This window comes from Chiloscyllium punctatum, chromosome 12 (genome assembly GCF_047496795.1).
Source record: "Chiloscyllium punctatum isolate Juve2018m chromosome 12, sChiPun1.3, whole genome shotgun sequence".
Lineage (NCBI taxonomy): Eukaryota > Metazoa > Chordata > Chondrichthyes > Orectolobiformes > Hemiscylliidae > Chiloscyllium > Chiloscyllium punctatum.
In genome coordinates, this window is record NC_092750.1 from 72,290,468 (window position 1) to 72,315,535 (window position 25,068).

Here is a 25,068-nt window from a genome sequence, read left to right on the forward strand (position 1 = left end):
AATTGCCTTATGAACAAAGATTAAACACGTCCAGACTCTTACTCATTGGAATGAGAGGTGACTTCATTGAAACATATAGGATTCTTAAGGGGCTTGACAGGGTAAATACTGAGAGACTGTTTCCACTGGGAGAGCCTTGGACCAGGTGGCTTAAAATCAGAATAAAGGGGTGCCAATTTAAGACTGAGATGAGGAGGAATTGTTCCTTTCAGAGGGTTGAAGGTCTATGGAACTCTTTGCCACAGAGATCTACGGGGGCTATGGCTATCCTTACGGTTGAGATAGATAAGATTCTTGAACAGTGGGGGAATCAAAAGGTTTTGGGGCAAATACAAGAAAGATGTTTGGGGTGTTGGACCAGCCATGATTCTACTGAATGGCAGAGCAGGCCAACGGGCTGAATCACCTATTCCTCTTTCTATTCCCTATGATCTTGCATTGGCTCGCAGACTCCAACAAGTTTGACTCAGCATTCTTACCATTATGCAATGCTGAAACTCAGTCTCTATAGTGAAGTGTGGCTTTTCCACAATATATCTTGCCTTCATGAAAAGAAGATTCTCTCACAGGCACAGGCACACACACACAAGAAAGCAACAAAACAAACCAGGTCAAAAGATGCCAACTAGGACAAGTAGCAGCAACATGAAGAAAAGTGACATGGACAACAGATCAGTCGAATCAGGATCAACTTCAACTACAGAATGATTGCTGTATTATAAACGTTAGCTGAGAAGCCATTTGATTAAACCAAACAGAAGTGCGTTTCAAAGCAAATTTGGAGTACATTCCAGAATAATTAACTTCTTTTTTGCTGCAGATATGGAAACAAATGTTCTTTGGACAGTAACCATGTATTGGCAGGAGCTGGAATATCAAAGAATTATAAATGACTAGCAGGCAGCTGTGACTGGTGAACTAAGTGATGATGCAAGATACTTATAAAAGTAGCACTACAGATACAACAGGTCTACAGTTTATACAGACGACAGCAGTCTATTTTTAAAAATGACTGGCAAGTCTCTTGTGGAAAGTGAGATGATACACTCTAAAACAATGGAGTGCTACAATATTTCATATGGAAAATTATCTTGCTAAAGAGGAACTGTAATAAGAAGTCAAATTACTTAAATTATTGAGCTGTTGGATTTCATACAAATTCATATGTTGTTGTTAATCCAAATCTTGAAGGAAATATAACTTCCCCCAATTGACATTCGGACACTAAAACTTGTGTTTTCAGCACCTGCAACTAATTACTAGAATTCCATTGCTCTCATTCTTTCAGATACAGTTAAGAAAAACTCTACTCCCAAAGCACTATTGGGACTGCTCACCTTCGTCCCACCCCTACCTGACCTGCTGAAATTTTAAGAACCTTGTTCAGATTCATACCCAAAAACCTAAATACACTATTTGGTGACAGTTCTCCTCTTCTCCAGCAGCTCTCACTCCCACCCGAGTTATACATGTTCCACGAGCTTCGACTAGTTCAAATCACTATACATGTATCACAACTTAGAATACAGCGCAGTACAGGCCCTTTGGCCCTCGATGTAAACTTGAGCAGTTTTTCTGATGCTAATCAAAAAGCAACACAGTTTTATACAAAAAATATTTCATAAAATGATAGCTATTGTTTGTATTATAGAAAGTGAATATCCTCCACACGTTCCACTACATGCGAAAGAATGGTTCCAGGACACTAAGGTGCTTGTCTGTTCAACATTGACAGAATTTAACAATAACATGGTGGAAATTCACATCAACTCACATTTAGTCAGCTTGAATTATAAAACTGATCCTTGTTAAAACTGCTGGTGGCAGGAAGCAGCAAACTGCAAACAAAATCAATAGATCCTGCTATTGCTTTTGGAAATCGGGGAGAATAGGGTCAGACTCATTGATGCTGACACATAGTAATTAGAGAAAACGGTGGTGTGCGGGAGGACAATAAGTGCATACAAAAGAAAACTTGACAAAGTAGTTAAACACTAGAAAACAACTATATTTAAACAGAGTTGATGTGTATATTTTTAAAGAGAGCTTCATTTTAGTTAACCACACTCTACAAAACCACTGATCACTAGCTCCACATTTTTATACAATTCACACCCAATTAACATATCCATCACCTACTTCCTCATTCCATTAAGTTTCAGGTATGCCTTCCAATATTATGTGATAACAAAGACATCTTAAAAAAAATTATCTAAACTAAAAACAGGCAAGTGGTCAACAGAGACTACAAGGAAATGTATGGTTACATCAAGTGAAAATTGCCAGTCCTAGAGGCAGCTCTCTAATGACAGAGAGTGTGTTCAACTGGATGGTCATCACACCTCAGGCAAGGAACAACATTCAGAAAGCAGGACCTTCAAGGTGATCTTAGTCGGTATGGGAATTGAACCTGTGCTATTGGCATCACACCATGTCAAACTATATGTCAAGGACATAATGGAGAATAAACAGTCAGTTGTTAGGTTTCCTTTAGCTGGGATTAACATTATGGAAAAAACTTTTGTCTACATGAAGAGTCATAAGAGAGGCATAGCACAGAAACAAACCCTTTGGTCCAACTCATCAATGTCGACCAGATGTTTTGACAGTGCAACAACTTTGATGCCTAAGCAGATTGGTAAAGCATTCCAACAATCCCATGGGTCAATTAACTCAGGACAGTCCAGAATTCTTATCGGAGACACTGTTGTAGGCTGTGAGATAGAGTGACACCAGAAGTTAGGCTCCCATAAACACATGTGTTTGTCAGAATTTCTCTTACCTAGGGTCAAAATATTACAGATTTAACTTTAGAACTTTTCTGAAATTATCAGAATAGTAGCATTCTGAAAATTATTACTGGTCCAATGCAGAATAGTTGGGCAGCACAGCAGTTTAGTGGTTAGCACTGCTGCCTCACAGCGTCAGGGACCCATATTCAATTCTAGCCTTGGGCAACTGTGTGTGTGGAGTTTGCACGTTCTCCCTGTGTCTGCGCGAGTTTCTTTCATGTGCTCCAATTTCCTCTCACAATCCAAAGATGCGCAGGTTGGGTGAATTGGCCATCCTAAACTGCCCATAATGTTTGGTATGTGTAGGTTAGGTGCATTAGTCAGGGGTAAAAAAGGATAATAGGGTAGGGGAACGGGTCTGGGTGGTTTACTCTTCAGAGGGTCGGTGTGGCCTTGTTGGGCCGAAGGGGCTGTTCCCACACTGTAGGGATTCCACGAGTTAAGGGAAAATATTCTAAAAATTTGAATTTAAGCTCCTTTCAAACTCTCAAACAAAACCAGTAAGTAATAATGACAGAAAACAAAATCAGTCCTGTCACTGGGATTTCAGTGCATGGTCAGTCACACAGTGCTCAGTAGCCTGTGCACTATGCATTCTGGATTAGTGTTGCTGGAAGAACACAGCAGTTCAGGCAGCATCCAAGGAGCTTCGAAATCGACGTTTCGGGCAAAAGCCCTTCATCAGGAATAAAGGCAGTGAGCCTGAAGCGTGGAGAGATAAGCTAGAGGAGGGTGGGGGTGGGGAGAAAGTAGCATAGAGTGCAATGGGTGAGTGGGGGAGGGGATGAAGGTGATAGGTCAGGGAGGAGAGGGTGGAGTGGATAGGTGGAAAAGGAGATACGCAGGTAGGACAAGTCCGGACAAGTCATGGGGACAGTGCTGAGCTGGAAGTTTGGAACTAGGGTGAGGTGGGGGAAGGGGAAATGAGGAAACTGTTGAAGTCCACATTGATGTCCTTGGATGCTGCCTGAACTGCTGTGCTCTTCCAGCACCACTAATCCAGAATCTGGTTTCCAGCATCTGCAGTCATTCTTTTTACTCTGTGCACTATGCACCTACACACCGGTCACTACTCTGCTCCTGAGAAATTCCTGGGTAATTTTTGCCCACTTCACCATCGTCTCCTCCAGGGCGATGAGAAAGGGAAACAAATCTGAAAGGACTATTTCTGTACTGTACATCTCTATGTTTCTACAAATGCAGCCGTTCCAAATGACACCCACATCCCGGGAATTAAACAAAAAAAACAAACTTGAGAGATTTCAAACCTAACTTGTCAGCAGCTGTGTCATGACCAGCTAATGTTGAACCTCTTGCAGCAGGGGGGGGGGGGGGGGGGGGGAGGAATAAAAGAGTGAGGCGTTGTGAGATGTGGTTTCAAAATGACATGTTTCAATCATGATATTTCAGATCCAAATCAACAAATTTATAGTCCCAGACATGAAGCAGTCAGCTTCAGTACAGGGCCTAGATTGACCCACTAATTAACTAACTGGGATTGTTCTCATTCTGGATGAAGGGCTTTTGCTCAAAACTTAGATTTTCCTGCTCCTCGGATGCTGCCTGACCTGCTGTGCTTTTCCAGCAGCACTCTACTGCAGAATCTAGTTTCCAGCATCTACAGTCGTTTTTTACCTGGGATTATTCTCATTCAGTTCCAGAACATGGAACCCAATATTTTGGTTTTGGGCGTTCTTAGATAGTATGAAACTTACCAGTATTCTGAATTGGTTAGCGATGTTAAATCTATGTATGACGGATCAGAGCTCTCACTGCACATCTATACACAAGCTCTCTGGATTTCTTAATTTTAATCAGTGGATGCAGATTTCTCAGCAGCTTCAATCAAGACTCAAACATTCCAAAGGATTTCTAAATGTCAAAGCATCTGGTGCACAGAAAGCAAAAATTCAGGTTTTTAGTAAACCTGCATGACTAACATATACTGGTTTAAGCTAGATTCCTCTTACATTATGCTGGCACTCATATACTAACAGCATGCAGTGGAAGCAAGAAACAGCACATGGACTGGTGGTTTAATATACAAAAAAAACTTGAGAAAACGTGTATTGCTGGGGCCTTCATATGCATGAGATGGCTTTAACTTTTGCCTTCAGCCTGATCTCTTCAATGTCAGGATCACTCTAGCAGGTACCTGAAAGCCTGTGTCCAGACAAACTTTGTAAAATCCACTTTGTAAGTTGTAGTTACATGGACAGAACTCCTATCACAAGTTCCCGCTCTTTTCCGACATCCCTGCAATGTATCAATTCCCATTTGGAGGCCACCATCTCATCAATAGTGTGCTTGAAATCCTAATCACTCGGATTGCAATAAAATTCTCTTCCATGTCACCCGGTCCCTTTTCCACCCAATTCTATCACCTTAGATTTGGACCCTGTGGCTTTAAACCCTTTAGTTACTAGTAACATTGTTGACTCTTTCTGACTCTTATAACCTCTGTTCTATTTATAAAGTCCAGGATCTTATAAATTTGATAAACTACTTCATTAACATGTCCTGCTATCTTCAAAGATTTGAGCACCTACACTCAGGTCACTGTTGTTGTCCCTCCTTAAGAAATGCAACAGTTAATTTGCATTGTCTCTTCTCATTCTTTCCTAAATGTATCACCTTTTCTTTGCCCACACTGAATTCAATCTGTCATATGTTTTGTCCATTCCACCCAGCATTTGTCCTATGACCTTTTGCCTTTCATCATCTTTCCTTCATTTGCACTTTAGAATGTTCTCCTTTATCCTTGGTGCTTATAATTTCTATAATCTTTCGCTCCTCAGCCATTTTTCAAGTTCATTTCAAATGACTTTTTTATTTTATTAAATGCAAAATTACTTCATTCTGTTTTTAGCTATGTCTGAAATCTTTTTCCAGTGACTTTAGGCACCTTCTCAGGATACACTAGAGGCACAACCCCTCTCTCCACATTGTAAACCAGGTCACATCCAATCGTAATCTGGCTCAGTGGTTAGCACTGCTGCCTCACAGCACCAGGGACCTGGGTTCGATTCCAGCCTTAGGTGACTGTCTATGTGGAGTTTGCACATTCTCAGATTCTGTGCTGGCCTCCTCTGTGTGCTCCAGTTTTGTCCCACAATCCAAAGATGTGCAGTTTTGTGAATTGGCTGTGCTCAATTGCCCATAGTGGTCAGGGATGTGTAGATTAGTGCATTAGTCAGGGGTAAATAGAAGGTAGGGGGACTGGGCCTGAGTGGATTACTCTCCGGAGGGTCGGTGTGGACTTGTTGGGACGAAGGGCCTGTTTCCACCCTGTAGCGATTCTATGATAACCATGGCTACCTTAGTGGTAATGATGAGCCCATTCACATTGCTTTTCATTGTCCTGCGTAGTTCACAGTCAAGTACAAAAGAATTAATATCAAATCCAGCTTTCGGCTCATTCAGAGGCTCAGTATTAATGCTTCGGCTAAGCTGGATTTTCCATTCAAAGAAGGCAAAATATAACAAACCGCTGCAATTACAGGATCACTTTCAAGCTCACATAGACAACCAGCCTGATCCTTTAAGCCAAGGGGAAACAGGAAACCACTCCAATGAAATAAAACAGAGGGCAAATTACAACACTTGTAACTCCATATTCAAACTGAACATCTCACAACTGCATGTAGAACTGGCACAGAGCCTTTGACTACTATTTTGTCCATGAGATCCATTCTGCGAAACCCTTTAAAATTGGGGTATGGAACTAAAGCAACAGTGTAAGTTACCAACAATACTTTGCTGAGTTTGGCTTATTGCAAATTGGTGGAAAGGGGTCTCTTAATTAGTCTCACACAGTACTAGGATACAAGAAAGAAAATAAATCAGTTAATGCAATTGGCTGACAGGCTAAACTGGGATGCCCAATTCAGTTAAATAGCTGACAGCATTCATGTGCATCAGGGTCTATTTGAGATGAGATATGTAAAAACTGTGCTTAATTACCTATGGTTTGGTTTAAACAAGAATGAATAATAGGAGAGTTTTACAGTAGGGTGGAGTACATTATAATGATGTTGTCAGATGATGGCCTTTAGACCTATTCTGTTGGACAGTCAAGCTTAGGAGGTCAAATACACTTCAGAAACTGCATCGGATTTTCAATAACGAGGCAACTACCAGTGTCTGACAATGAAACAATTTCAATAACAACACTGTTATAAAAGGAAATTCACCAAAGATCCTCAGACAGCACCCTGCAAACCCACTACCAATTCCATCTAAAGGAGAAGGGCAGCAGGTATATGGGAACACCACCACCTTCAACTTCCACTCCAAGCCATTCTACCGTCCTGACTTAGAAATATATCACCATCCCTTCATTGTCACTGGGTCAAAAAAACATGGAATGCCCTCCCTCAAGGCATTGTGGGTCAACCGACAGCAGGTGACCGCAGCAGTTCAAGAAGACAGCTCGCCTCCACCTTCTCAAGGGCAACAAGGAGAGGCAATAAATGCTGGCCAGCCAACAACCACAAAACGAGTAATGAAATAGAAAATTACCTGTTTGAGGTCATTCTATGGAGTGCTCATTACTTGTAGGATCATTTGTAATATCCCAGTCAAGTGCATCTTTTCTCAATACTGTCATGTAACACATTCAGGGAATTTCAGTTCAATACCTGTGGAAAAACTGCTCAACTACAGAAACTATAAATGATAGACCAAATATCCAGCTCATGCAAAATTTCACATGAATCTTAAGGTCAAATTTAGTAATGAGAGGGGCTCCTCACACAAATAATGGAAAAAGTGAAGAGACTGATCAACAAATGTTAGATATACCCAGATCTGCAAACTCAAGAAGAGTAAAGACAAGATGTCAGGTTTAAAACCTCCAGTTGTTAATATTTATTCATGGGATATGGGCATATCTGGCAAGGCCAGCATTTACTGCCTATCCCTAAATGTCGGGCTGTTGTTTGTGAGCAGCTTTCTTGAACTACTGCAATCTGTGTGCCATAGAGACAGCCACAGTGCTGTTAAGATGGACATGTCAGCATGTTGACCAATAACAGTGATGAACAGTGCTACATTTTCAGATCAGGATGGTGCATGATTTGGACAGGAACTTTTAGAATGAGGTATTAGCTTGTCTATTTTCTCTGCCAAAGAAATTGTCCCAGTATTATGAAAAACCATTTGTCTCCACCTCTGCTCTGAAGTCAAATATTCTCGATGGACTGTAAAAGCAAAAACTGAGCTTTATGGGCTACCAAGCTAGATCACACACTGATCTGATTTGTTCAGCTTTACCATCGTTGGAATCATAATATTTTTTATACTAGTTGCATCATGTTTGGAATATCTGTAAGCATTCCAATCTCCCTGCTATAAAAATAATGAAAGCACTGTTTTGAATTGCACACAAGTCCAGAAACACACTTATCACTGGGATTTCAGTAGAATATTGGTAAATGCTATAGAGCTTTATTCTGTATCTTCTTGAACAGTGAGATTAGGAAGAGTACAAATAGAATTCTTCTCTTGCCTGTTGCAAAGCTTATTTTGAGCCATATAATGCATGTCAATCAAAACACTACAAATGCTGTTTTTTTCTCTTTATTGGTACCAGTCTGTTTAATAAGCCTGGTCATAAGTATTAAACCATGTGCAGCAATACTTTAACTCTTTCAAACTGGAATAAAAACTCCTACATCTAGGATTTAGATCTATCTCCCAATCAAACATGCCATGGTCAGATAAGTTTCTAAATATCAAATATGCATCAATGGTAATATGAATTAATCATACTGTAAACTTACACCAAGTGAGGGCTCTTGTGGCACTGTAGTCGAGTTCTTAACTCTGAGCCAGGAGACCTGGGTTCAAGTCCCAGTTGCTCCTGGGTGTGTAATAACATCTTAAACAGGTCAACTAGAAAATATTGGTGCAGAGAGTGATATGTTAGGATTCCTGTATATCCAATTTCTATTGCAGGAAGGCGTTATTTGCAATGCTCTGCCAATAATCATAGAAATTGGAGAGAAGGTGCAAGGAAGATCCATCACCTACAACTTGGCCATTGACACAAGACTTGCGGGCCACCAATACAATGCAGGGTTCTTACTTTAAAAGCTGGAAATGAAACTGCTAAGAGAGACAAGAATGATCAAAACCACGAACATCAACATCTTAATCAATACATAAACCATGTTTAATTTCAATTGCTCAGTTCTGGTCTTTTATCAGTTAAAAGTTACTGAAGGTGGCCTTTTGCCTGCTCCCTTTAATTATACACTCGCTTCTCAGAGTGTCTCCACCGTAATATTATGAATTATGAATAACCCATGTGTCAAATATCAAGTTAGAGGTATTGGATTCTCCTACCTTGACAGTTCCATAACAGCTATCAATGTTGTACACTTGATCATATTTGTTGAATATTCACATTGACAGGCTGACAATCTAATGTTCAAATAACAAAGCTACAATGTACAAGAAGCCCATTGTCCACACTGTAAACAAAGACTGGGTACATATAGACAAATCAGAAGCTGAGCATCTCTCAGCTTGCAAAAGTACTGAAGACCTGTGCTTCAGAAATCGCAGCACCCAGAACAGCTACAACATTGACAATATGGAAAATTACCTAGGTATAGCCTGTACACAAAAAGCAGGACAAATCCAACCCAGCTGATTACTGCCTCATCAGTCTACTCTTGATCATCAGGAAAATGATGAAAAACGTCAACAATAGTACTATCAAGCACCAGGGTCACTCAGCTCCTGACCACATTACAGCCTTCGTTCAGAAATGGTCGAAAGAGCTGAACTCGAGAGGTGAGGTGAGGTGAGGTGAGAAAGACAGCCTTGCATTAACAATGCATTTGATGGAAAGTCGTATCAAGGAGCACTAGAGAAACTGGAATCAATGGGAATGGAGAGAAAACTCTTCGACAGTTGCCGTCATACCTGGCACATGGGAAGATGGTTGTGGTTATGGGAGGTCAGTCATCTCAACTCCAGGTCATCTCTGCAGCAGTTCCTCAGGATAGTGTTCTAGGCCCAAACATCTTCACCTGCTTCATCAATGACCTTTCTTCTATCATAAGATCAGAAGTGGGGACGTTTGCTGATGATTGCACCATGTTCAGCACCTCCTCAGAGTCCATACCCAAATGTAACAATACATGGACAAAATACAGGCATGGGCTGAAAAGTGGCAAGTAACATTCGAGCCACACAGATGCTGGGCAATGACCATCTCCAATAAGCCACAACCGGACCATCGCCATTAGACATTCAATGATGTTACCATTACTGTATCCTCCACTAACAATATAATGGGGGTTACTGTTGTACTGAAACTCAACTAGACTCATCATATAAATGGAGTGGCTGCAAAAGCAAGTCAGAGGCTTGGAATGTTGCAGTGAGTAACTCAATTCCTGACTCTCCAGAGCTTGTCCATTCCCTACAAGGTACAAGTTAGGAGTGTGATGGAACATCCCCACTTGCTTGTACAAGTGGAGCTCCAACAGCACTCGAGAAGTTTAACTCCTATCAAGACAAAACAGCTCACTTGATTGGCACCTCATCCACAAACATCCATTCCTTCCACCACTGATGCTTAGTAGGAGCAGTATCTACAAGATGCAATGCAGAAAGTTACCAAAGATCCTAGAGAGCACCTTTCCAAATACACAACCACTTCCATCTCGGCAGCAGATACATGGGAACACCACTAGTGAGCTCCCTTTCAAGGGGAGGTGACGGCCTAGTAGTATTATTGCTGGTCTGTAAATCCAGAGAACCAAGTAATGTTCTGGGGATCTGGACTCTAATCCTACCATGGCAAATGGCAGAATTTGAATTTAATAAAAATCTGGAATTTAAAAAAAATCTGATAACCATGAAAACATGGTCAATTGGCAGAAAAACTCATATGGCTCACTAATATCCTTTAGAAAATGAAACTGGAATCCTTACAGAAATGTGGTTGACTATTAACTGCCCTCTGTCAATTCCAGTTGAGCAATAAATGCCAGCATAACCAGTGATTCCTTTACCCCATGAATGAGTTTTTTTAAAAAGCTGTTCACCAGCCTGAGCTGGAAATATGTCACCACTTTCTCACTGTGGCGGTGTCAAAATTGTAGAATTCCCTCCCAAAAGTATTGCGGGTGTACCTACAGCAAATGGACTGCAGCGGTTCAAGGCAGCAGCTCACCACAACCTTCTCAAGGACAACCAGGGCCAGACAATAAATGCTAGTCCAGCCAGCAATGCCAATGCCCTATGAGATTTTTTTTTCACGTCAGTGATGTTTCATCAGACATTTAATCAATTATGGACCTTTCCACTCTTGGATTATCACTAGAAAAATCACTAAGCTCTGCCACATTAGGGCAAAGCATTGACAGTGACAGGGCAATGGATTGCAAGGTATGATCAGAGTAGCTCATCAGATGGAGATCAGGATGAGCTAAAAAACAAAAGATGAGAGATTGGGAGATCTGAAGATTTTAATCTGACTCAAGAAACTCAGCAGCTCAAGCAAGAAAGAGAACATACTTATTGAATGCGATTGAGATAAGACTAGCTGCTTTAGTAAATTAAGACTAGCAAGGAAGCAGCAATACTTAATTAAGACATTTGCTTTGCAGTAGAGAACTTCAAACACTTAGACTCATTAGAAAAACATCCAAAAAGATCCCAACACATGTCATTTCTAGCAAGTCTAAATGAACCATGTTACAAGCTCAACTGATTAATTTAAATTGGCCAATGGTGTAGCTATCAGCACCCAAGATTCCTTGCACACTTAAAACAGACCTGTAAATTACCCTGAAAATGCAAAATGCCTCAAAAATGTGAATTACAGGTTAAGCAAGCCATTTTCTGCTGCTGCTACTATGCAGTAGCTACACAAGTATTATTTTCCATTAACAGGATGCTGTTGTCAATCCAGAAAGATGTTGAGAGTGTGGTGGTGAAAAAGCACTGCAGGTCAGGCTGCATCTGAGGCACAGGAGAATCGATGTTTTGGGTAAAAGCCTTTCATCAGAAATGAGGCTGCTGCCTGACCTGCTGCGCTTCTTCAGCACCACACTCTCGACTCTAATCTCTAGCATCTGCAGTCCTCACTTTCACCCAGAAACATGTTATGCCTATCATATAATCAAGGCATATTCTCTATGCATTTGAGTGCTGGTGCAATCCAAGGTATGCAGTCCGTATATTATGGCAATTAAATCAAATGCATGATCCTTTCACTGCTTTAAATGCAGAGTACAGATTATACTCAACAAGCATGTACTCACAAAACCCAAGACCCAATGTCTATTATTAAATATGATTATGTGATTGTTCTGTGAGTTATCCAATCATGACTGTGTTGGTTCTACACTAATTACCAATTTTCAAAGGGAACACCAATTTATACAACAGGAGAAAAAAAGGATACTGGCTGTTTGGCGAGTAGATTCTAATTGGTTGAGACATTGCCATAGAGAATGCGCCAGGAATCAGCGGTGTCCTGAGCTTTTGTTTAATTGAAAAAGGCCTGAACATGTTACTTTTGTTTACAAAAGGATATGTCCCTTTGAATGAATATATGTGACTAATTTAAAATAATCAACCAAGATTGTAATGTGGCTCAGTTCGACTTCCTAGAAGCTATATCTATTCACATGCAGGGACCTTCCGAACAAAGGTTATTTCCTGTCTTCTCTGAATCATACAGGGGCTTGGGGAGCCAACAGTTTCCCAATGTCTTCTCCACCGCAATGCCTCAGTCAACATGCAAACCAATTAGCATTCTTTTGTCCTCTAATATGGTGATCATTTGGAAGTTGTCATTCTTGCAATTGTTATGAACATAGAACATAGAAAAATACAGCGCAGTACAGGCCCTTCGGCCCTCGATGTTGCGCTGACCAAAGCCTACCTAACCTACACTAGCCCAATAACCTCCATATGCTTGTCCAATGCCCGCTTAAATGCCCATAAAGAGGGAGAGTCCACCACTGCTACTGGCAGGGCATTCCATGAACTCACAACCTGCTGAGTAAAAAATCTACCCCTAACATCTGTCCTATACCTACCACCCCTTAATTTAAAGCTGTGTCCCCTAGTAACAGCTGACTTCTTTAGCGGAAAAAGGTTCTCACTGTCAACCCTATCTAAACCCCTAATCATCTTGTACACCTCTATCAAATCTCCTCTAAACCTTCTTTTCTCCAATGAGAAAAGCCCCAAGTGCCTCAGCCTTTCCTCATACGATCTTCCTACCATACCAGGCAACATCCTGGTAAACCTCCTCTGCACTCGTTCCAATGCCTCCACATCCTTCCTGTAGTATGGCGACCAAAACTGCACACAATACTCCAGATGAGGCCACACCAGAGTCTTATACAACTGCAACATGACCTCAGGACTCCGGAACTCAATTCCTCTACCAATAAAGCCCAGTACACCATATGCCTTCTTCACAGCACTATTTACCTGGGTGGCAACTTTCAAAGATCAGTGTACATGGACACCAAGATCCCTCTGCTCATCCACACTACCAAGTAGTCTACCATTAGCCCAGTAATCCATCTTCTTGTTACTCCTACCAAAGTGAATGACTTCACACTTAGCTACATTGAATTCCATTTGCCACCTTTCTGCCCAGCTCTGCAACTTATCTATATCCCGCTGTAACCTGCCACATCCTTCTTCACTGTCCACAACTCCACCGACTTTCGTGTCATCCGCAAACTTGCTCACCCAGCCTTCAAGCCCCTCCTCCAGGTCATTTATAAAAATGACAAACAGCAATGGTCCCAAAACAGATCCTTGTGGAACACCGCTAGTAACTGCACTCCAAGATGAACCTATACCATCAACTACTACCCTCTGTCTCCTTCCAGCCAGCCAATTCCTAATCCAAACCTCTAATGCACCCTCAATGCCATACCTCCGTAGTTTTTGCATTAGCCTGCCATGGGGTACCTGATCGAACGCCTTGCTAAAATCCACATACACCACATCTACTGCTTTACCCTCGTCCACTTCCTTGGTCACCTTCTCAAAGAATTCAATAAGGTTTATGAGGCACGACCTGCCCTTCACAAAACCATGCTGACTATCCTTGATCACATTATTCCTATCCAGATGTTCATAAATCCTATGCCTTACAATTCTCTCTAAGACTTTACCCACAACAGAAGTGAGACTCACTGGCCTATAGTTACTCGGGCTATCCCTGCTCCCCTTCTTGAACAAGGGGACCACATTCGCTATCCTCCAGTCTTCTGGCACTATTCCTGCAGACAAATCAAGGCCAATGACTCCGCTATCTCCTCCCTAGCTTCCCAGAGGATCCTAGGATAAATGCCATCAGGACCAGGGGACTTACCTATTTTCATCCTTTGCAGTATTCCCCAGACCTCTTACCTACGTACCTCAAGGCCATCCATTCTAATCACTTGTGACTCAATATTCACATCAGCAACAGTGTCCTGTTCCTGAGTGAATACTGACGAAAATGAAAATTTAGTGCAAAATGAAATACCTTGGCAGCATCTCATTTTTCAGCAAAATTCAAAACATGAGACAGAAACAGTCAGTCAATGGTCTGACAAAATCTTAGATTGAGAGATTTTAGAGGTACAGCGGGATCTTGGTGTAATTATTCACGATCCTTGAAGTCGGCAGAGAATGTAAATAGGATACTTAAGGAGGCATATGGGACACTTGCCTTCATCAGTCACGGCATAATGTATAAGAGGAAGGAGGTAACATCGGAATGAAAGAGCTTTGGTCAGGCCACAACGGGAGTACTGTGTGCAGTTCTGGTCACCGTATGAGAGGTGGTACAGAGGAGGTTCACCAGGATATTGCCTTGGATAGAGATAATGAGCTGTAAGGAGAGACTAGAAAGGCTTGGACTGTTTTCTCGAGAACAAAGAAGACTGGAGGCAACATGATTAAGATCATAAGGGGTACAGTCAGGGTGAATACAGAGCAGCTGTTCACCTTGGTCGAGGGATCAATGACGAAGAGGGGATAGATTTAAGGTAAGGGGCAGGAGATTAATAAGGGATTTGGGGAAAAAAACCTTTCCATTCAGCAGGTGGTGGAATCTGGAATGCCTGTCGAACTTTCAAGGATATGGGACAAGTGCAGGAAATTGGGAATGGCACACATTTAGTGGTAGTTATGTTGGTGTAGACCCAATGTGCCAAAGGACCTTTTCTGCATGTATGCATCTATGAATCTACGAGACAGAAAAAGGCCATTCAGTCCATTTTACCCATGCACATTAAGCGAACATTGACGAATCAATGATGATGAAAACGAACCTCACAATCCAACTTAAAGGGGAGATGGCGAGGAGTTCAGTACAAAAGATTCGGAATAATTCAAACCTAACCAACGAAGAAAGAATTGGGACAAGTGAGTTGGTAAATTTAACACGTTATTAATGAATCTACACCAAAAGATAATTCGATAACAATTCAAGTTGCTATCCCTCAAAACAAATTTTGAGGTAATGTCCTTAGAATTTTTTGGTCCAATATTAAATAAAAATACATTTTATGGAGGAGTGAAGAACAGTGACAAGAAAGAGACAGTCAGATTACAAACAACAACAAACGTAGATTGTGAAAAAAAGTTTACAGATACTGTTAGGTTTTTGATATAGATAATGTATTCACTAACAGACTAAGGCACAATGAGTTGAAGAGTTGAATGAATTTTTTGCTTTTGGTTGTGAGAAGATTAGTGAAAGATCTTCCAGGCATTAATAACGCAACAGGAAAAAAAGTACTTAGCAAATCTCAGGACCAGAGGATTTTCACAATATGGTATGAAAATATTATACAGTGTGCCGAATTTCAAGAAAATGCCAGATTACTGAATGATTGTAAAACCTCTTGCCTGTTCAAAATAACGTCAGAGCTACAGGTCAGTGAATTTATCTCTAAGTGAGATCACACTAGTGACTGAATAAGCATATACTGAGGAACCTAGATTACCTGAACGACACGGGTGGGGAGTGTTTTGTTCAGATAATCGAATGCCGGATAACACAATTTAGTCAAGCATCGGGACCTTGCGATCTTGTCTGGATAATCGAATGCTGGATATTCGAGGTTTCTCTGTACTTGGAAAGCTAATCCAGGAATTGGCATGGTTCTGTGAAAAGTAGGCAATGTCTTGTTAGACCTAAACAGTATTTTGGTAAAATCACCAAAGTGTAAGAGTTAATGGATATGGCATACACTGGTTTTCAGAACGTCAACTAAAACCAACTGCCACAAAATTGAAGGCAACTTATGACAAGATAGGAAACTAGATAAGAAATAGGAACTCATGGCCATTCTCCAAATGGCGAGTATTAAAAAAATTGGTGTTGCGATTCCTGTTTCTCTAGAATAGAGTGGTATATTTCCATCTTCAAGTTATAATACTAAGGAACATAAGGAGTGACAAAGATCTTGAAATTGCATAACGCAGGCATGAAATTTTAATTACCAAGTTTTCAGATATGGTCTCTCATTTTAAAAATTCTGAATTCACCACATTGGCAGCAACGAGATTTATCGGAAGAGATCTTATGACAAAGCAAATCACAACTGATTGACATTATTCTTACAATTTTAAAAGATACGGAAGACTTAGATACGAGAGGGGTTTGAGAAGTAAGGATTACTCTTAAAGCCAAATGTGGAGATATATAATTCATTAAACCACATAGTTCCATTATACCTGAGACAGGAAGTTGTTTCCAGATTCAGATGCTCTCTCAAAAGGGATCATCCATCAAACTGGATGACTAAATTTACACACTTAAATTCCCTAAGTGTTTTCTACAAGTGGTGAGGGTCAGTCCTGTCAAAATACTAGCATAAGGCATTTACCAGTTAATAGATATCAGCTAAATTGGTTGCACTCGCTCCAAGTCAGAATGTGTGCTCAAGCATATAATTGGGTTGACACAGCGCTGCGGTAGTGCTGTGCCATCTACAAGATGAGATGCTTATCCGAATTCCCTCTACTCACTCAGGTGAATTCAAAACATCTCATGACACTATTTCAAGAGTGGGAAGCTCTCCAGGTCAATACTATATCATATATTCCAGCAATAACTATATTTTAAAGAGGTATTTCATCAATTATTATGCACTTTAGGGCATGGATATAACATGCCCTAAGTTATTTCTTTTTTCAGACATCCCTTTCAAAACCACGGTCTGTTGAGTGCACCTCAGTACTAGAATTAAAACTAACTTGATTTACAGCTGTGTGCAAAACAGCTGATTCCATAGAAAATAATGTAATTTTTGAAAATTTTAAACACGAAAACAAAATTACAAGTAGCTCTGCATAACAACTTGCAATAAACTATGCAGCCCAGGAAAAGCGGATATATGTGTTGATTTCAAACTTTGAATCCTGGAAACAGATACATCAAGACACCAAAGAACGTACAGTTCTCATGTGTCTCCAAACCAAATTCTGTACTAGCAGTGATTATATTTATAAGGGCAATGACTGCTCAAGTGTGAGAAGATCTGATGAGTGTACAGAAAACCCATACACAAAGAGAACAGCACTATGCCTAAGTGGGATGCAGCTCCTGCCTGAAGCTCACCCACTCTGTCCATTTTTACTTTTATTTCTTACTTTAATCAACTTATCCTCCGTGGAAAGAGCAAGCCTGGTACGGGGGAGGGAGAGTGAGCCCAGCGCAGCTGAGATAGCAGTCCCTTGGCAACTGTGGTGGTGGAGAGAACTGGCAGCCCGATGTGTCTCAGCATCTTGGTGGCAACAAGCATTGGTAATCAACCAGCATGGCTAAGCACTTAAGGACTGCGATGTTGAACTTTTAACTATACTTCCTTATTTTCCCACTTTGTACCTAAGATTTTGTAACTAGACGGCTTTGTATCTAAGATGGCTCGGGGAATGGCAATGTTGTGCACTTTTCACTGTACTCCTGTATCCCTATACTTGAGTACACATGACAATAAAATCTAATTCAAATCCAATAAGCTGTCAAACATCTCTCCTGAAACTTTAAGTCCAAACAAACTCCAACCAATTACATACAAAACAGGCTCTGAGACTTGCTAGAAATTTTGTTTGTTTAATATGCTTTTACAAATAGCTTCCTTCACTCGGTCTTGCTCATCCAGATAGAGAAGCTGTTGGCAGATCTGTCAATTGCAGACTAATTTCCACACACTTCTGTCAAGCATCTGAAAACAAGTGTGCACATGGAGCGAGCATGAATTCCTTTCCTACAACAACGACACACATCAATCATTAACATCACAAAGCGGCCGCTCTCCCTAATCTAATGCGTGAAAACAAACAAGTAAATCAGATCAGGGAAAGGCAGTTTACTGAATCAGCAGCATGGATTGAAAGATCTCAAAGGTGACCTGGCTAAGAGACTTAATTACGGTGATAAACCAGTTGCTGCAGATTAAGCACTTTGCATGTTAAATCTTTTCTACAACTGCTCACTTTCTCCCTTTCCTCAATGGTTCTCATGAAACCAGTTGTTGCTAGGTGATTGCCAAAAATTGGAAGCTGAATTTTAAACATGGAACTTGGTGAGAGGAACATAGCCCTACAATTCAATTGTGGAATACTAATCCAACTGTCTCACACTACAGCACCAACATAACCATATCAATGTGTGCTGCAAACTCCACCTCAAGTTGATGCAAACTGTATATGTGGACAGAAAGGAACTCAATGTCATCCTGAAGGTGACTAAAAGTAGCAGCCAGTCTCAAAAAATGGTGCTGCCAGACATTGAGGAAATAGTCTCAGCCGAAAATTGTGAGATATCCAATTGTGGGTAGGCCCAAAATAATCACTCTGCTATTTCTCACTGGGAATTAAAATTGTCAGAATATGCATTTCAACACAAAGGGTTCCTCTTCTCCCTAAAAATGTTATCTTTCCTTTAGTGTTTTATTTGGATCATGCAGGGCTAAGAGTGAAGTGCTCCAAAAGAAGCATAATTTTGAATCGCCTTCCCTTCTCCCAGTGTTTTCTCCCAACTACTGCTCCTTCACACTTTCCAGAGCTGGGCGGTCAAACCAGAGGTCAGGGCTGCTTCTATGCTTGTTTCTTCTTCACCCCAAGATGCTTCTGCTGCCTATCATAGCCCATGTACACACATGCATGGGCCCACTTGGCAATCAAAGCATGCATGGGGCCATACTGCGTTCTAGATAATCATTCTGATAACCGATAGCCTGGGTTTAAGATCAAATACATATTTAAAAGAACATAACTTGCATTTATATCATGCCTTTCATGATCTCATCATGTTCCAAACTCTTACTGTTTGAAATGTAGTCATTGCCATAACACAAGAGAAATAAAAGCAGCCATCCTAATGATACTAGTGGGGCATTGGCTGATGATTGCACAATGCTCAGAACTATTTGCCACTCTTCAGATACTGAAGCAGTCCATGTACAAATGCAGCAAACCTGCATAATATTCAATCTGGGGCTGACAACTGTAAAGTAACATTTACATCACACAAGTGCTAGGCAATGACCACATTTCCAACGAGAGAATCGAACCATCTCCCCATGACATTCAATGGCATTATGATCACTCAATCCTCTACTACCATCATCTTGGGAGTTACCATTAACCAGGACCAAATATTGTAGCTACAAGAGCAGTTCACAGGCTGCAAGTGCTCCAAGGTGAGTAACTGGACTCCAAGCTTCTTGAACCCTATCAACCAATTACAAAGGACAAGTCAGCGGTTTGATGGAACACAGAGGAATCTCAATGATCGAATATCGGATTATGCGGCATGATCGCAAGGTCCAGATGTTTAGCTAAACTATGTTATCTGACATTTGACTATCCAGGATTTGATTAACTGAACGAAATACTCCCCCGGCTGGTGTCCTTCGGATAATCTGTACATGCCACCTATCTGGATGTGTGCAGATCCAACAACACTTAAGTACAACAAAGCAGCACACTTGATCAGTACCCCAACCACCACTTTCAACACTCACTCCCTCCACCACAGCGGTAATAGTGTGCACCACAACAACTAACTCAGGACTCATTCAACAGCACTTCCAAACCTGCAATCTCTGCCACCAGGAGGGAGGTGCATGCAAAAATCATCACGTGCAAGTCCCATCCAAGTCAGATGCCATCCCGACATGAAAATGTACTACTATTTCTTCAGTGTTACTGGAACAAAATCCTGGAACTACTCCCTAACAGCATGTGGAGGTACCTACCAGAGATTGCAGTGGTTCCAGAAGACAGCTCACTATCACTTTCCCAAGAATAATTATGGATGGGCAAAAAAGTATGACCCAGCCTCCACTGTCCACCTTGCATGAACAAATAAAAAAAATGCTCAAAGAGTCCACAAACAAATCACACAACAGAAAGTTGCTACATTTTACAAGATGGAATTTAGATACTTCCCAATGAGAGGCTGATGGAGAAAGTGAAGTCGCATGGGGTCCATGGTATACTAGCTAGATGGATAAAGAAATGGCTGGGCAACAGGAGACAGAGTGTAGTGGTGGAAGGGAGTTTCTCAAAATGGAGACCTGTGACCAGTGGTGTTTCACAGGGATCCGTGCTGGGACCACTGTTGTTTGCGATATACATAAATGATCTGGGGGAAGGTATGAGTGGTCTGATTAGCAAGCTTGCAGATGACACTTAGATTAGTGGACTAGCAGATAGTGAAGGGGACCGTCAGAGAATACAGCAGAATATATAGATTGGAGGGTTGGTGGGGGGGAGAAATGGCAGATGGAGTTCAATCCAGGCAAATGGGAGGTGATGCATTTTGGAAGATCTAATTCAAGAGCGAACTTACAGTAAATGGAAAAGTCCTGGGGAAAATAATGTACCCAGAGAGATCTTGGTGTTCAGGTCCATTGTTGCCGGAAGGTGGCAATGGAGGTCAATAGCAGTCATGGCAGCATACGGCATGCTTTCCTTCATCAGATGGGGTATTGAGTACAAGAATTGGCAGGTCATGGTACTGTTGTGTAAGACTCTGGTTCTGGTACATTTGGAATACTGCACACATTACCAAAAGGATATGGATGGTTTGGAGAGGGTGCAGAGAAGGTTCACCAGGATGTTGTCAGTATGGAGGGTGCTAGCTATGAAGGCAGGTTGAATAGATTAGGATTATTTTCATTAGAAAGACAGAGGTTGAGGGGGGGGGGGATCTGATTGAGGTCTACAAAATCATGAGAGATATAGACAGATTAGATAGCAACAAACTATTTCCCCCAGAGTGGGGGACTCAATTACTCGGGGTCACAAGTTCAAAGAGAGAGAGGAAAGGTTCAAGGAAGATATGCGTGGAAAGTACGCAGAGGGTGGTGGGTGCCTGGAACTTGTTACCAGTGGAGGTGGTAGAGATGGGCACAATAGCATCACGTAAGATGTATCTAGACAGATACATGAATGGACAGGGAGCAAAGGGACACAGATCCTTGGAAAATAGGCGACAGATTTTTAGATAGAGGATCTGGATTGATGCAGGCTTGGAGGGCCGAAGGGCCTGTTCCTGTGCTGTATTTTTCTTTGTTCTCTTTGTACTTTGAAAACAAGCACCAAGCAAAAGAGGAAAATCAGTTATAAAACTAACTTGCAAAAAATTTACACCATGCAGGCTAGTATGACCACGGTATGCAGTAACAATAAATAAGGCCCAGTTTTGAATATTACCCTCCTTAAACACAGTTAAACACACTATCCATAATGCTCATTTGTAAGATGAAAACCTCAACCAGAGGAAGTAATCTTTAATCAATTCAATAACCTCTTACAGTTATGTCACAGAATGAAACTCAATTAGTATGCTTTAAAAATTGAAAGAGGTTTTCTGGGGAAGGGTCATTCGACTCAACAAAAACTCTGATTTCTCTCCCCAGGCGCTGCCAGACCTGCTGAGTTTTTCCAACAATTTGTGTTTTTGAATTGACATGTTTTGCTTGGCTTCATTGGTACATTTTTCGTTCGGCCAACAGCTGTAACATGGGGCTTCTCGCAACCGATACTGCTTAAAAATAAAGACCGCATAATGGAATCAAAAATATTTCAATGGGCTTTCTTTCTTAAAAAAAGAGAGTACAACTTCTATTAATACCTCTCTACCTTTGGTTGACAAGATGATAGTGGAGTTTGGAATGGGGCCCCAGGAACTCTCAGTTGTAAGCAACTGGGAAGAGGAAAGGAGTGAAACAGAAAGTCAGCTAACCCTCTTTCCATTCAGTGACCAGTGCTCCAAGCAGAAATTGGGCAAAGACTGAAGTGCACTTAGATGAGACAGGCTCCTCAAAACAAAATAGCTTTTACACAGAAACCTTCACCTCAGAAGCAAGGCATTCTCCCCACCTATGCCCATTTATGCCCAACAATCACTTCTTTGCTCCTTACTTACAACATATCCTTCTACTCCTTTCACCTTCATGTTCAGTTATCTTGGTCAGGAATACAAAAAGGCCAGCGTGACAAAGCATCAGTGAACAACAAATCTTATTTGGTAGGGGTCCGAGCCCATATGCTGGAGAGAAACTCTGAGGGAGGCGAGAAAAACAAACTAACTCAAAACCATACAGGAGGGGATGAAGGAACAAATAAGGCAAATGCAGCTGTGGTAAGGATATATCACAAATACATGACTGCTCAACAATGTGACACTGTATAAACGATATCTTGTGCAGCCACTGATTGATGACAGTGTTGACACACAGATCCAATTGCAAATAAACTGTGAGAAGCTCCTCTGCACTTCAGGAATATTCCATTACAACTCCCTCATGGAACTGTTGAGGACAACAGTCAATAATGCGATCACATTCATCAGAGCATCATGTGAATTGAAAAATAATATTTACATAAATTGCAGAAATGTTGTGACTGCTTTGTCGATTATATCAGCTTCAACACTCACCAAGGTTCAATTGGGATGTGTCAACCTACACTGGGACAGTGAACCTTGCAATGTTGCCAGCTCAGCTCTACTTTGTGCACGCCCATGGGCTAACTTCTATTCACTATGTTGGCTTAGTAGGGAATTGAGTATAGTTGTCATTGGCAAGGTCAGCATTTTGTGCCCATCCCAAATTGCACTTGAACTATCTGGCTTATCTAGTCATTTCAGATAGCAGCCTAGAGTTAACCACATTGCTGTGGATCACCTGTAGGCCAGACAAGTATAGTAGATTTTCTTTCATAATAAAGTGCATTAGTGAACCAGATGAATTTTTATGCTGACCTGTCAATATTTGTCAATGTCACCAATGACAGAAATAAACTTGATATTTAGACATATTAACTAGTTTTAAAATCCAGTTACCATAGAGAGATTTGAACACTTGCTTCAGGAAATTATCTTGGGCCCTGAGATTACTAATTCAATACATTAATACTACTCCAACATCTCTGCAAATAAGGAATATGGTCTGCCATCTGCAGATGCAAAATAAAAGCCTCTTTTGGCAAACTGCCCAATCTAAATCTGAAATCTTCATCACCGCAGCCACCTAAAATCCTACAGCTTTTAAAACAAGTGTTTTTGTTTAAACAAAATGTTTATTTCTGTCAAGTAGTAGTATATGCAACTTTCTAGCAAGTGGTACTGCATAGATGGCTTCAGCACCTATCAGGGAACTGAAAATAAGAGTGAGAATTGAGAATGTGAATTCTCAATTGAGAATGTGAAGCAGCAGGGGACAAAAACACAAGGTACCTGGAAGAATCAGCAAGTCACATTAAATAAATATAAATTTAGAGGTCAACAACAGAGATAAAGGCCATTTGGCTATTGAATCTGCTGATCAAAAATAACCACCTAATTATTCTATTCCCGTTTTCCACCACGAGGCCCATAGTCTTGTATCCTTTGGCATCACAAATACTTCTTCAATGTTATGAGGATTTCAGCCTCTTCCACCCTTACAAATATTGAGTTCCAGATTCTCATGATAGTAAAGAGTAACATATTTTGCCTCACATCCCCATTAAACCTTTGCTTCTAACCATAAAATTGTGCTCAGGTCACTGATAGCGAGGAAGGGTTACGCCCAAAACGTCGACTCCATGCTCCTCAGATACTGCTTGACCTGCTATGCTTTTTTCCAGCGCCACACTTTATCGACATTGATCCCTTTATCAAGGGAAAGGTTTCTTCCCGTCTACCCTATCTATGCCCCTCATGATCTTATACATCTCAATTATATACCCCCCACCCCAAATCTCCTCAGTTTCAAAGAAAATAACCCCACTCTGTCCAATCTCTCTTCACAACTAAAACTATCCAGTTCAGGCAACATTCTAGTAAATCTCCGTAGTGTATGTACATCTTTCCTATAATGCACATTAAACAACTGACTAAAGAAATTGTAATTGTAAATTCCAGAAAAATTCAACTGCAAGTGAAGTCAGAGTGTAGACAGGAGCAAAATTAACTTCAGGGAAGTCAACAGCTGATCGTAAAGGACAGTAAATAAGATTGAAGTTGTTTTTAAAAGAAAACAAACGGTAGATGAAAAGTACATACAGAAATCCAATTTATTTCATTTAAAACACTGATGCGTCGGCAGGTGCTGAAGTGCAGTACATTTCACCTGGAACTCCTTCCTAACAGCTTATGGTATCGATCCACAGCACATACACTGCACTGGTTCAAGAAGGCAACTCACCACCTCAAGCTCTACCAGAGACATTCAATAAATGCTAGCCCAGCCAACAATGTCTACATCCCATTGATGAATAAAAAAATGCGCATGTCTTTTACCTCTTTAGTTACATTGCCACTTTTACATTAATATGATGTTGCATTGACACAAAATCAGTACAAATTGTAATGCATTGTGAGAAATAATGGCACTGTTGAATTGCTTGGCATTTCCTGAATGGGGCAGAATTCAAACCATTTGCCTTTACACTGGGTGACATACAGTTTCTCAAATTTCCATTATTAATTTTTTTTTGCTGGGAGCAAACAGTTGGCCTATTACATCTTCAGCCTTAGAAACTGAACTTGATCTCAGCTATGCAACACAGAGCAAAACACAACTTGGCTTAGCTGTAAAACATTAGGCAGGATCTCTGTTGTTATCTAGTTATCTTTGTCACAAAGCAAGGTTGGATGGAAAGCTCGGTGCAGACGCGATTGGTTTTGGCCAGGAGATCTCTCCACAGTTAAAAAGACCACTTGATACTCACTGTCAAAGGTTATACATCAAGACCAGATATTGAACAACATACTGGACAGTGTAGACAC

General features: G+C 41.0%; 1 protein-coding gene across 3 annotated transcripts in view; it reads right to left on the reverse strand.

The window, feature by feature from the left end:
- ip6k1 (inositol hexakisphosphate kinase 1) overlaps positions 1-25,068 on the reverse strand; it is a 73,035-nt gene that overhangs the window by 42,448 nt on the left and 5,519 nt on the right. Inside the window, exon 2 of one of the 3 annotated variants that reach the window (XM_072582771.1) lies at positions 15,782-15,941. The exons of the other annotated variants lie outside the window; for them this stretch is intronic. The gene's annotated coding sequence lies outside the window, so the exon portion shown is untranslated. The remainder of the gene's footprint in view (positions 1-15,781; positions 15,942-25,068) is intronic. 3 annotated transcript variants of the gene reach the window in all.